This window comes from Dermacentor silvarum, chromosome 5 (genome assembly GCF_013339745.2).
Source record: "Dermacentor silvarum isolate Dsil-2018 chromosome 5, BIME_Dsil_1.4, whole genome shotgun sequence".
NCBI lineage: Eukaryota > Metazoa > Arthropoda > Arachnida > Ixodida > Ixodidae > Dermacentor > Dermacentor silvarum.
In genome coordinates this window covers 113580644-113595208 of record NC_051158.1, presented here as the reverse complement: position 1 = coordinate 113595208, position 14565 = coordinate 113580644, and positions in this window count along the sequence as shown.

The window sequence follows — 14565 nt, the reverse complement described above, 5'->3', positions numbered from 1 at the left end:
GGCTGCAGTCTACCAGCGTGCTACACACACCCTTACGCTCCTCAAAACCAGTGTCAAGGCGATATCACGCATGATATCCCGTGTAACATCGAAGAATAGAGGCATGAAGGAAGGGGACACACTCCGACTGGTCAAAAGCCTGGTGGTGAGCAGAATCACATACAGCCTGCCCTACTACCATCTCACACAATCCGAGACGAAACAGGCCGACACGCTCTTGAGGATGGCTTTCAAGACCGCTCTCCGCCTGCCGATGAGTACATCGACTGAGAAATTATTGGCGCTGGGGTTACACAACACCCTCAGCGAACTCACAGAAGCCCTTCACGTCTCACAACAACAGAGACTTGCGCGGACTCACACGGGCCGGCAGGTCCTACAAACTTTGGGCTTCAAAGCCACAACAACACGAACCCAAGAAACCTGCACGATACCTCGTCACGTCCAGGACAGGTATCACATTGCCCCAACACCACGCAACATGGACCCTAACCTACACTCCGGAAGGAGGAAAGCAAGGGCCCAATACATAGAAAAAACATTCAGGTTCGATACCACGGCCCGTTTTACGGACGCCGCTATGTACGGAACAAAGAAAAAGGGCGCAGTGGCAGTGGTCTGCGACCGCCGAGGCCACGTCACCTCCAGTGCATCGACCCGCCCCTGCACGATCACGGAAGCGGAAGAACTGGCCATCGCGTTAGCCATCCGCGAAGGTCAACACGCAAGTAAACCACTGACGATCCTCACGGACTCCCAGCAGGCCTGCCGCAACTTCCTACAGGGAAGAATCGCAAGACCTGCGGCACAAGTCCTAGCCCAAATACCCAAGGAGGACACTGACGACAACACCATCATAACCATCATTTGGATACCGGGTCACGCTGCCATCACGGGTAACCTGTATGCCGACAGAGCAGCTCGAGAATTTGCACATAACCGAGCACTCATCACGCCGACTGCAGATGACCCTGACCCAGTTGACCCCGAGTATTCAGCAATCCTGAACTACCACAGAGGGAGTCGCTTGCGATATCCCCCACCCCATCGAATACTAAAGACGGAGGATGCCGCTGCCTGGCGTAGGCTCCAGACAGGCACTTACACGAACCTACACATATTACATCGCCTGCACCCCACAGCCTACAGGGACGAATGCCCGTGGTGTGGGGCCACACCAACCCTATACCACATTACGTGGGAGTGCACGCTACACAACATAGAACACCATGACACGAACACCACGAGGGAACAATGGGAGGCACTGCTGTCCAGCTCGGCCCTCGACGACCAGCTCAAGCTGATCCAGAGAGCAGAGAAGATGGCAAGAGCCAGCGGAGCCCTGGACTAGGGGCCCCGACCATTAGCGATGCCCCATTGGGGCAAGACAAAACTATATTTGAATTAAAGTTTGTCTATCTATCTTCCTGTAAACCTGGAAGCCGAAGTAGCTCATTGAATATTTTGTATGGAGCTGGTGCACTAAAAACGCGTCCGTCATTACATCTCAGAGTGCGTTATAAAGACCACCACGTGATCGAGGTCATATAGTTCCCTACGGAAATAGCCAGAGGGAACACTGGTGCTGTGAACTTTCAGCTACCACTGGACTGGTGGTTAGTACATGGATTTGTCTGGTCTTCGTGGTTGAGGCTTCAGACGTTCTTGTAGCTTTGCTTACTACGCTGTATCTGCCTTCATTGGGCCAAATTTCAAAGCAATGCTACTTTTCTAAATGCGGAAGGCAAAAAGACTCTGCGTATAGGTATAATCATCGCAAACTGTTGTATCAATAGCGCAATACTTTGTTGAGAATCGTCAATTCGCAATTCCACGTAGCCGTACGTTCCAGGCGAGGAGGACAAAGTTTAAGAAAATCCACGTACAAACCCCCATTCCTAAGCTAGCTGGACCACCATTCCTACAGCTTCCACAGACAGTATAGCTCCAGAGCTCCCGCAAATAAATTTGGTAGGAAACGCTACGGCCGAGGCAAAGTTCGGAGACCTCAGCTACGACTTTCTCTCAGCCCAAGGTGTAGTTAAAAGTAAAACACGATATATCAATCAGCTCGCCGCTGTTCCCGAGCGGTGCTCTTGGCACTGCCTCCAACCCGGAGCCAAGCAGTGGTTGAAACGCTTCGCTTGTCCCGAACGTCACGCGAGGACGCCGCAACGTTTGTTATCAGCGACAGCGAACAAAAGGCGCCAGTGCGGCGCGGCATTCACATCGGTGTCTAAACGCGGCCAAGTTGGCCGCGCATGCGCCGTTCGAGCGAGAGACTCGCGCTGTGTTCGTCTTGCGCTGCATTCCGGTAAGCGGGAACCTGTACCTCTGCCAAACGGGTGCCCGGCGTTGGGCAGCGACGACCGACTTAGAGCGCGAGGCGCTGTTCGTTTAGAGGCCGACAGAAAGCAGGTTACGTGCACCTCACTAAGACGCACGCCTGACATGGAGGTTAACCGTTGGCTGACGATGGCTCCCGAGTCTTCACTATAGCAACAAATACGCCTTCTACTGAAGCGTCTCCCGTAGGGGTTACTCCGGCGGTTCCCTGCCAGCTACTGCACTTGATTTTGCAAACGAGCCGTGAAGATTGAAGTGTAGAGCAATCAGGCGTAGCGCCACAAGCGTCTGAATACTTCGCCAGCCGGTGTCAGTGCATTGCTGTGCCGTGCCTGTCGATCATCGTGGTGCAAGCCGGCTTCATTTGAAAATGTACCACTGTGGCTACTTCGAAGCGCTCGCTCAGCTTACTACGACCCCCGTTTCGACAGTTGCGTCGCTTTTCCCCGTCGGCAGCGTGTTGCTACGCCAACTTCGAATTATTTTGGTCCGCGCAGTGCTTCAGACCTGCAATGCAGCCAGGAAGAGTGTCGAGTTGGTGTAGAAAGGTTTCGTTAGCGCCTAATTATACCGCCGGCAGCCGCAGTACAGCAATAGCGCGGGATGATGCGAGCTGAGCGGAAGCGAGCGAGTGGGACTGTACGGTCATTTCACCGCTAATGTGCGACGATAAACTTACCTAGTCGAAAATTTGTGTCGGGTAAACGCTAATAAATGATGACGGTTTTATTTTATACCAAAAGGATTCGAAACTTATTTTAACGCAAGAAACGGAGAAGTCAGTTGAAATGTTAACTTGGCATCAAAAGTACGCGGTGCTGCGAACTAATGAACCCGAAGAAGGGGAACCAAGGGGCACGTTTTTCTTTTTTTTTTTTTTTTTCGTAAGTCGCAGTCATATGAAGCCAACAAACAATTACACCAAGTAAAGCTTAGGCTGAATAACTTGCGTTAGTTGAAATGTAGAAATGATAAAGAAAGGCAAATGAGCCTGAACAACAAGAAAACTGGCCCCAGGTGGGCCCCTCTGTTCCTCTTCTTCTGGTTCATTACATAGTGAGGCTCTCGACTCCCGCAGCTTTGATGCCATCACGTATCGCATACGAGGGTTTATTGGCCAGTTGCCTTAATTCTGCTAAGTTCACGTATCACGTGACACCTCCCTGGAGAAAGGTACAGCTCCCGAACCTCCGCTGTTTGATTTGATTGGTGTTGCGGTCGAGTGCTTCACAGTAATACGATTATTGCTGTTCTGGTCGGGTGATGTGGAATGGAATCCCGGACCCTATTTTAACACTGTCCTCACTGAGCTACAGAGAGTATGCACAGGGCAAACACAACTGATTACACAGATAAAACATCTAAAAACGCGACTTCGCTCAACTGACAACACGATCTCGGAATTAAATAGACGAATGTCCGTTGTAGAAACCCGCTTTGAGTACATTGAAACCCTACAACAGCAGCTACAAACTATACATATGACCACCACTCATACAACGCGGGCCAACTCCGACCTAGAAACTCGTTTTGACGACGCAAACGCAGAAAACCGTTCTCGTCGCAATGACCTAATTTTCTATGGTCTCGATGAACAAAACGTCGCTGAATCTAACACCCAGGAAGAGCAAAGAGTCATCAGCCCCTGTTCCGAGCGTCTAGACATAGCCTTAGAAGCAAGGGTCATGGTAGGAGCACATCGTCTCGGCCCCCTGTCCAATAGCCACAATCGTCCTCTTTGCGGTTTGCGTTCTTCAAAACAAAACAACAAATCCTCTCACGCGGCCGCAAGTTGAAAGGAACTGGCTACAGTATTGGTGATGATGTTTCTCGTTCGGTACAACGTGCCAGGAAGCATCTTATTGCCTTTGCAAAGAGCAAATCTGCACCATTTACGTTGCTTTACAAAACCTTGTTCATCGGAATGAAACGCTGCACTTATGACCACGCCTCAGAAAACGTACAGGAAACTCAATAGCAACTGCCCCGTTGTAATCAGCACGCACATAATGGAAACACCGCCCCCCGCGCTAGTATATCATTTTCTACAATCTATACTAACGCGCGCAGTTTCCTCCCAAAACGCGAGCTATTATCTAATCTAGCCTCTTCATCCTAGCCCGATATACTAATAATCGTGCTTACTAAAACGTGGCTTACCGATGACATGTCTGGCACCGACGTCTTGGAAGGCTTACCCGAGTTCCGTATCTTCCGTAAACATCATCTACACGTCCGGGGAGGCGGCGTTCTTATCGCTGTGAAGGACCGGCTACATAGATCTTTCATCGACAGTTCATCTGACCTCGAAATCCTATGGCTCAGTTTTTGTGCTGCGCCCCAAACTGTCCTGCTAGGTGTTTGCTACCAGCCGCCGAGTAATGACCCAAACTTCACCACTAAGATTAACAACGTCTTTATTCAGCTCACAAGTAGACATAGGAACGCACATATTTTAATGTTTTGCGACTTCAACTATCCTGGCATTGAGCGGAGTACTAGCTCACCTTCAGGTACAACTCGAGCAGAAAAATATTTTCTTGACGTCTGCAGTAATTTCAATCTAACCCAACTACTGACTAAACCAACACGAGTCACAGCGCGCCGTGCCAACATTTGGGGCTTGATATTAACGAATAATCCACAGAGTCTTTCCTTACTATAACATACCTACGGGAGTTAGGTGACCATAAAGCAATTCATTCCGTTTTCACCCTTACACCGCCACTGAGACTAACTTGCACTAAAACCATGCGATTTACCACGAGGGTTACTATGACGTCACAAACAGTGTTCCTTCTGCCGGGCTTTCTCAAGTAATCTTATACCTCTGTCACACGAGCACGCAAAAACTCTTTTACGCAAGCGGTCTTTTACCAAGTTGAAAGACTTTTGAATGAAGAGGTGCTGCGCAGCAGACACACGGCGCCGACGATCTCCTTTTAGTGTTTCCTTCTGGACGCGCTACCGAAAGCGTGGCGCTAGCGTTCGAAATAATATCGGCCAAAAAACTTATGTATCTCGAAATATAAAGTGAAAACTTATTGTTTACCGTTTTTCAAATAAATTTAACATAAGCAACGTTAATATAAAGATTTATTTTAGTAGTTTAAAGAGCGTCATCACGTGACATCCCCAGCCCGTTCGACCTCCTTAGGAGAGTACAGAAGAAAATGAGCATTACTGGGCTTACTACACCTTCTGCGAGAAATAAAACAATTTTTTATGATGAGCCTAGGCGACAGAAAATTACGCATTCGATTATTTTCTTTAATATATGATAATAGGTGACCCGTAAAACGAGCAATCGCAGGGAATTGTGGGGCGCCCCCGTCTGCTAGTAGCTTCCGGTTCGACGGACGACTCGGCGGCATCGGCGGCATGCCCAGCGCACGTGTTTTTCTACGCGGTTTCAACTGTCAGTCGTGCGAGCGTTCCATCCGCTTTGTCGACCAGCAATCTCGTACCATTCATGCAGATGATTTCTAGGTTTCAGATCACTCTGGGCACGACGATGACGAGCCAAGAAAGGCAAGGATACGCTTTTATTCATAAAGGAACTCTGGTTTTCGTTTCGGTGGCCTTTTTTGTTTCTGCCAGGTTTAGCTCTACGACATTTGCCGCTGCTTGGAGGCACCGTCACTGACTGCTCTGCCTGCGGGTCAGCCAGACAGGTGAAAAAGTTATCGTTATCCGATAATTTATCAAGCGTATGGAAGCATTACTTTGAAGATCGGGTGCTGAGGCGATGGCTACAGCGGTGCATGCTGTTCTGTGATCGTAGCTAGAAACCGATATTGTCGGTATAACGGCGCAGCTAGGGCTGAAAATGATAACTTTGCGCGCTGTCAACGGCATTTCTTGGTAGAAACTCTAGGTTCATTTGAAGTGGTACGTAGTTAGACGTTCTCGCTTTTTTTTTTCTTTTTTTTTTTTTTTTGTCAACAATGGCCGTATCGCTGTCATATTACGGCTGCGTATTATCTCTATCTGTGCTGAATGAGCTAAGGAGGCCTAGTTGGTTACGAGTATTACGTATGTATCTCGCTGTGTCCCGCTTAAATTTGCGCCGTAAAACCTCGTTTCTAATACCTCTATATGTGCATGCGAGTACTGACAGTTCTGGTTGTCTGAGTCAGAAAGAAATATCTTGGGGAATCATTCCGTGTCGGCCCTTAGACAGCTAATCGCCGCCTGATAAGTGGCACTGTACGTTCATTTTCTTTTTGTTCAAGAATGGTCTCTGCCGTGTTACAGTTTTGGAAGTGGCAGCCATTCCTCTGTTGCTTGTGCACAGCTGACTCAGCAAGGGTTGCTGCAAGGCAGTAGTTACGTGCGTTCACCTTTAACGCTTGAATTTGAGCAGCCAACGGCTGAACAGCCGACGATGGTTTTGCTAGGCACCCGCAACCGGGTAATCTTCGAGTGGGACAAAGCCGGACTGCAAACGCAAGTGACTCAGCCAGCTACGGCGTTGCGCTGCTGAGCACGGGCTCGCGGGATCGAATCCCGGCCGCGGGGGCCGCATTCGATGGAGGCGAAATACGAAAACGCCCGTGTGCTTGCGTTTTAGTGCATGTTAAAGAACTCCAAGTGGTCAAAATTAATCCGGAGCCCTCCACTACGGCGTGCCTCATAGACAGAACTGGTTTTGGCACGTGAAACCCCAGAAAGAAGAAGGGACTGCAAGCGCATCAATGGAATTCAACGGCGAAGCGGTGGCGGCGGCTGCGCTGACTCGAACCGGAAGCAGCTAGCAGACGGCGCATCCCACAATCCCTCGCTATTTTACGGGTCACCTATTGCTGGTGCCCACTGGTTTCGAGGCTACTCCTTTTCGGCCGTAAAGGAGATCGGCGAACTCCTCTTCCAGAAAAGACCGCTTCTGAAAAAGAGATCGCTCCCTGTCGTGTGTCTGCGGGCGAAACTCTTTTTCGGGAGAAGTCTTTTTCCTCAAAAGACTTTCGAGTGCCCGTGTGACAGGGGTATTAGTCGTTCATTTCAGAAGAACTGGTCGCTGTTTCAGAAAAAGATTACCGAATTAGCAACTGTCCACATTCCTGTTGTTACGCTTCGCACCAAAAAAACAGGAACTGTAGGTTACGAAAAATTTTCAAAGAATAGAAAGAAAGAAAGAAAGAAAATGGCTTTTCCGTTCTACGGAGCTGAAACAGTGTCCGTTGGCATGGGAAAATATGACGAGGCTGAGACAACATACATGAACTCTACCTGTCACGAAAAATGCTTTTTTCATCATTGTAACGTACCCGATAAGCTAAATACAAACCCCCGAACATTCTGCGCAATCCTAAAGCCCAAGCCAAAGGTCACTACCATCCTCACTGATGATGTTTGCACGGCGATCAGTAACTCCGACTGTGCAGACGCATTCAACTGTGCTTTTTTATCCGTCTTCAACATCGAACCCGACGCACCCTTGCTCTTGTCAGAACCTGTGCAGTCTACCATGCATCCAATCCTGTCATAAATAAAATTGAGCTATCATAATCATCCAGACAAGATGAAATCAAGTCCAAGCTACTGAAAAACACGAAAGATATATCTCGATGTATTTATGCCTGCTTTTCACTCAGTCATTGTCTTGCAGTAGCATCCTGCATGTATAGCAAACAACGACGGGGATTATTTATTTATTTATTTATTTATTTATTTATTTATTTATTTATTTATTTATTTATTTATTTATTTATTTATTTATTTATTTATTTATTTATTTATTTATTTATTTATTTTTCGTTTCAGTACCCTCGGGGTATAAATACATTACAGAGGGAGAGGGGCATACATAGTAAAAGTGAACACAAAAATAATAATAACAGAAAGATAGAAGCATTATACAGAATTATACAAAGCATTATACAGCATATACGAAGCATTATATATAATAAACATGCAGCCGTAGAGTAAAGTACACACGGGAAAATAATGTATGGTACTACAATAAGTTTGATAGGGCATTTTTAAAGGCAGTTTAATCAGCTATGTCCATTTTGAAGGCAGGTAAGTGATTTAGGTCCCTTGCGGTTCTGGGGACAAATGATTGCGAGCCATCAGTCTTTGAAAAATATTGTGACGGAAGCGAGAGGGAGGCGAAGTATATGTTTACAAAATATATACAGAGGAGGCTAGGGCAAGAGATGTCCGATCCGGCCCAAGTTCTAGCGTCTTCATCGCCGTCTTTGTCGCTCTACCAAGCATCGCGTTGATCCATATGTATGGATCACTCCGTAACATCACTCTCCGGCGGCTGAAGCGCCGTCCTGGTGCTCGCTATGAAGGCGAGGAGCTAGAGGAGCAGTATGACTTCAGCCGGGAAACATGAACAACTTCAGTTGGCAGCGATGAGATCGAAGAAGCAGGATCCAGGAGTACAATTTCGTAATTTACGTCACCGAGTTGACGAAGAACCTTGTAGGGCCCGGTGTAACGTGAGAGGAGCTTCTCTGACAGGCCAATGCGGCGGCATGGCAACCATAGGAGGACCAGAGAGCCAGGCGTGAAGTGCACGCTTCTGTGTCGGCTGTCGTAACGGGACTTCTGGGCGGTTTGCGAAGCAGAAAGTCGATCGTGGGCAAGTTGACGAGCTGCTCGGGCTCGAGCTGCGACCTCACTGGCATATTCAGTAGGCGAGTGAGGAGCCGAAGGAAGGAGAGTCTCGAAGGGTAATGCAGGATGTCGGCCAAAGAGCAGATAAAACGGTGAATATCCAGCGGTGTCATGCCGCGAGGAATTGTACGCAAAGGTAACAAATTGTAACGTGCAGTTCCAGTCATGGTGATCCGGTGAAACATACATGGCCAGCATCTCGGTTAGCGTTCGGTTCAGGCGCTCGGTCAATCCATTCGTCTGCGGATGATAAGCGGTGGTGAGCTTATGTTCAGTGGAGCAGGCACGAAGGATGTTATCTACCACCCTTGATAGCAAGTACCTCCCGCGATCGGTGAGGAGCTGCCGAGGGGCGCCATGATGTAGAATTACATTGTGTAGGAGAAAGTCAGCGACGTCTGTAGAACAGCTTGTCGGCAATGCCCTGGTGAATACGAAGCGCGTGGCGTAGTCTGTCGCGACCGCAACCCATTTGTTTCCCGAGATGGACGTAGGGAAAGGGCCTAGAAGGTCAAGGCCGACGCTGAAGAATGGCTCTGCAGGGATATCAATAGGTTGTAGCTGGCCTGCAGGCAGCGCTGAAGGGCGCTTGCGGCGTTGGCAGAGTTCACAAGCAGCGACGTAGCGGAGCACAGAACGGTACATGCCAGGCCAGAAAAACCGGCGTCGGATGCGGGCGTAAGTACACGAGACACCTAGGTGGCCGGCAGTTGGTACGTCGTGAAGCTGGTGAAGAACACTGGAGCGTAGATGGCGAGGTAGGACAAGCAGAAGCTCTGGGCCATCTGAGCTGAGATTACGACGATACAGAACGTTGTCGTGTAGCTCAAACAGGCGAACATAATGGTCTGGTGATGGAGACGTAAGACGGTCGATGATGAGCCGTAAGGACGCGTCCCGTCGCTGTTCGGTGGGGATATCATCCAAAGCAAGGATGGACAGCACGCAGGCGTCGGAGTCAGGGTCAATGATGTCGGGAGCATCGACAGGGTGACGGGATAAGCAATCAGCGTCCTGGTGCAATCGTCCAGACTTGTAGTGCACAGCAAACGAGTATTCTTCAAGCCGTAATGCCCAGCGGCCGAGACGTCCAGACAAATCCTTCAGCGACGAAAGCCAGCATAGAGCATGATGGTCTGTAATTACAGAAAAAGTTCGGCCAAACAAGTAAGGTCTGACTTTGGTGACAGCCCACACTAAAGCCAGGCACTCGCGTTCATTGATGGAAAAGTTTCGTTCGGACAAGGACAGAAGGCGACTGGCGTATAGGCGATGCCGTGTTGTGTTTGCCAAAGAACAGCCCGAATTCCATGAGCACGGATATCAGTGCTAAGTTCCGTAAGCGATGAGGGGTCGAAATGGGCCAGTATTGGTGGTGCAGTGAGTAGGCGGACGAGGGCAGAAAGCGAAGCAGCTTGTTCGGGTGCCCACATTAAAAAGCAAACGGAGGTAGCCTATATTCTAATTGACATTAGGAAAAAATGGAGTGCAATAGACCATCTAATGCGTAGGACAGATGGCCGGTGGTCTATCAGAATTGCAGAATGGGTGCCAAAGGAATGGAAGCGTAGTCGATGACGGCCGAGAGCTAGGTGATGTGATGAAATCAGGAAATTTGCAGGCATAGGATGATGCCAACTGGCACAAAACAGGAGTAATTGGAGATCGCTGGGAGAGTCATTCGCAGTACTGTAAATATAACATAGACGAACAATGACAATGATAATTAATTTAGAGAAGGGCGCCATATGTATCCTATCTACAAGTAGAAACGGGAGTTTCCACAAAGAAGCCTAAGGCTGTTCGGGATTAGAAATGAAATCTCTTGGAAGAGGACAACTAATGTGTACCAGCATGCGGGTTCAGGAGTCATGGCGACGTGATCCAGCGGTCGCCAAAGATATTCAGCAGAAAAGAGAGCGTGACGCGCACGGCCTATTTGGCCGTACCGAACATGAACTACACAGTGTGCTATGAATTGCGGCGTTTTAAATGTTTTGCAAGGGCTGGCAGAACTTGTGCTGACTCAGAGCGCGGTGCCTCGATAACTCCCAAGCCCGCCTTAAGAAACGCAACTTCCTTTGCCACAGGTCTGATCCCAACTATGTAAATAAACTTACGGATACGAGCCTACTATTCCTGCGCAGCGCGCCTTTTCCTGGATGGCTTTTATAAATATTTTCTCTTTTAAAGGCTGCAGACGTCGGACGAAGGGGTTCTAATGAATCATTCACTTTTGCTTCACTCTGTCTTTGTCAGTTTATAGTTGCTGAGAGGTTGAAGGGTTACATGGACTCGATAACATTATCTACCATATGCCCTACGTCAGTTTGCACAGAATGTACGATGGTCGCCACCTCTGGGCTGCCAAGAAAGTGCTACTCTATGTGTTCATCTGCTAGAGTAAACATTTAGTGACTTTAGAAAGAAGTCGCAGTTTCGCCCGAAAGGCGAACCATCGATTGTGATAGCAAGTTATTGGACAGCTTCACGCAGTAAGGATAGTAGTCTTATCGGCCGTATAAACGTATAAACATAGGCATACCAACTAAATTAACAAGCACGGTGTCACGCGTTCACAAGTAAACGTGAACGCATCTCACTCGTTGACCGCTGAAACTCGCTGTCGAAACGCTGGCGGCAGCAGCGAGCGAATTGACCTTCGCGCCGCCGCTCACATCAACGCGAACTAAGCCGCGAAAACACAGCGCAGGGAGGACTCTGCCCCCGCAGCAGATGGCTTTCAAGATACAGCGGCCCTGGCGTACCCTCCCCCCTCGCTCCCTACATTCCTCCTTGCATGATTTTGATATTTATTCGAATTTAAAGTACGAAGAAAGTACCGGGTCTCAGAGATGTACAGTACTCACGTATTGAAATAGGACACTCGGAGCGCGTGGCCGCTGGTGCATGCAGCACCGCCCGTGGGTACTCATGGAACCAAGGTGTTGCATTGTGGTATAGCGCGAGGGGGAGAGCATATACGGTGCAGAATTGCTCCTTCCGGTCGCCAACGAGCCGTCCTGTAGTTCACCACACTGCCAGCGTGGCGCGACGTGCCAGCAAGGCACGTCTTGTGTTCGCCATATATAACTACCTGTGGCTCGGCTTCTGCTGACGTCGGTACGACCAACAATGTCGGGAGTTATCATTTCGAGGCTGAAATAAAGAAGGCGTTTTCTTGTCGGCTGCTCCCCAGGTGTTCGGTGTTCGCACAACGTACACTTCCCGTTCTTTTGTCCAGATGTTATCATGTCTACGAACGCACGCAAGGCGCAATCTCGTAGCTGAATCCTGTGTCTTACTTGCAGAGCATGCGTGCCGCATCGCCAAAGCACGTGTAACGGGAGCGTCGTGTGCTCGCGAAGGCACGCAAGCAGACGACGCCGCAATATGGGCGGTGCGCACCGCCGAGCCATTTCGGTCGGCATTCGCAGGCGCGCTTTAAGCGCGCAAGCCTTGCAGCGCCACGCTGGCAGTGTGGTGAACTACAGGCCGGCTCGTTGGCGACCGGAAGAAGCAATTCTGCTCCGTAGATGTTCTCCCCCTCGATCTATACTACAATGCAACCCCTTGGTTCCATGAGCGCCCACGGGCGGCGCTGCATGTACCAGTGCCACGTGCTCCGAGTGTCCTATTTCAATCCGTGAGTATTGTACGAGAGGATTCATCAAGTTACGTTCTGGCAATAAAACACGTTATCTGCAATCCTACAATCAAGGCTTCAATCGGCCAACCAGCAAGCTGCGTAGGGACCGGCAAAGGGGCGGGCTTGAGTCACTTCCTACGTCCATAGCAAGGTCTTTCATTATTTTTCTATAGAAGGACCCTGGTAATAGCGATAGCAGCACCGGTCTCTCCAGTTACGTCCTTCTAGGCTAATCCCTGAAATCAGCCTAACGATCCCATGTTTTGAAGACTAGTGTTATAACCGCTACGCCACGACTTCTGCGCAACCGGAAAGGTAAAGCGCCAACTATACGCAAAACACTTACAACGTATCTCCGGCAATTTCTCGCCAAGACTGGACACGTTCATTTTACACAGCGCTATACTCCGGCTACCGACCATAACAAGATCAAAGAACGGCACACTGAACACATTGCGGCCTGTGTTACGACGTGGTTGCCACGTGTGTGGGGCACTATATCAAATGCCTCTCGTTTTCTGCCAGGCTGTTTACGAACATAGGCCCTGGACGGGTTCCGGTTTTTCCCACTGGCAAAGCCCGATAAACCTAGCGGGCAAAAAAGACAAGGGCGACGAGTAGACTAGTAGTAGATCGCAAATTTTCAATGCTTTTCCTCCGTGCATAATCACTCTTTTACCAGTTTACCGTAGGTTATACGAAAAGTTATCAGTTATGATACGGAACAGCCGCCACAGTGTGGCGCCACTGAGGAGAAGAAAGACGACGTGTTCCCGCTTGATACAGCGTCGCCATTTTAGCCTCCGTTAGCTTCCCTGTAAATAAATTGTTAATTGTCTTGGGCATCAGCTACACGTAACATTATTTCGAGACATTAGGCTCCTTTCTTCTAACTGAAAACGTAAAAAAGAGGATTCCCGTACGTTGAAACAACTTAAGAACACGCTTTCTGTTCCGGCGAGATTGACGAGGCACGTGACCGGAAGTTTGTTAGGACCGTCGTCTCGTCTCTGTTTTCGCGTGCGCGTAACAATGTATAAAACCGCATTGCTTTAGAAGCTGTGTGCGCATGCTTGTTCCAGGTGCACAGCGGCGCGCTCTTCTTACGGAGCGCGTAATGCATTCCTACTACGAGCGCACTGCCATGAACAAAGCTAGATTTGTGCTACCACGACACATCTCTCAACGACGAGATCATGACTTGAAAGCTCGGGAAGTAAAGTCTAGAACCAACTTACTAAACTACTCTTTTCTTTTCCGCACAGAATTTCTCAATGGCACTTACATTTAGAAGAACTTGTGAGTATTGAATGGAAATCAGTGTTCTACAGTAGAATTTTACATACGTAAGGATTGAAAATTCACTGTAAATTTTTCGTTCTCCTTTATATGATGCTCATTTTTTCTTCTCGTCTTGATTCAGTGGTTCTCTAGCACGGTGTTTCAGTACGCTATGTTTCTGTAGACAGTAATATTGTTGTACTATTTTCCCCCGTTTTTTTTTTCTTTCTTTCACTAGTAGTGCTTGCTTCGCTTGGCACGCTGTACCGCGTTGTTGTTCTAAACAAATATTGAGTTCGACTACATTCCCCCCGCTTTAATGCTCCTGTTATAGCTAATGCGGGATTGTGTAACAAATTTTAATAGTAAATAAATTGCACGTGCCGTTTGTGAAAGTGGAAGCTTCATGAAATAAATACACAAAAATGCAGGCTCTCCCGTAATCGAGAGTAGATGTAAGCATGAATTGGCTACCATATGGCGTCTTTTGCTACCTGTGGTGATGCCGCCTTCAACCGCTTTTCTTCTTCCAACACTGCAGCGCGCTGAGCGTCTGTGGCTCTTTTTTCTTCTTGACGCAGACCGCTCACGACTCACGGACCGCTGGCGTTCAAAAGAGCACAGGCAACCCTGTCTCGGTGCCAAAAGAGCTATGTTGCCCT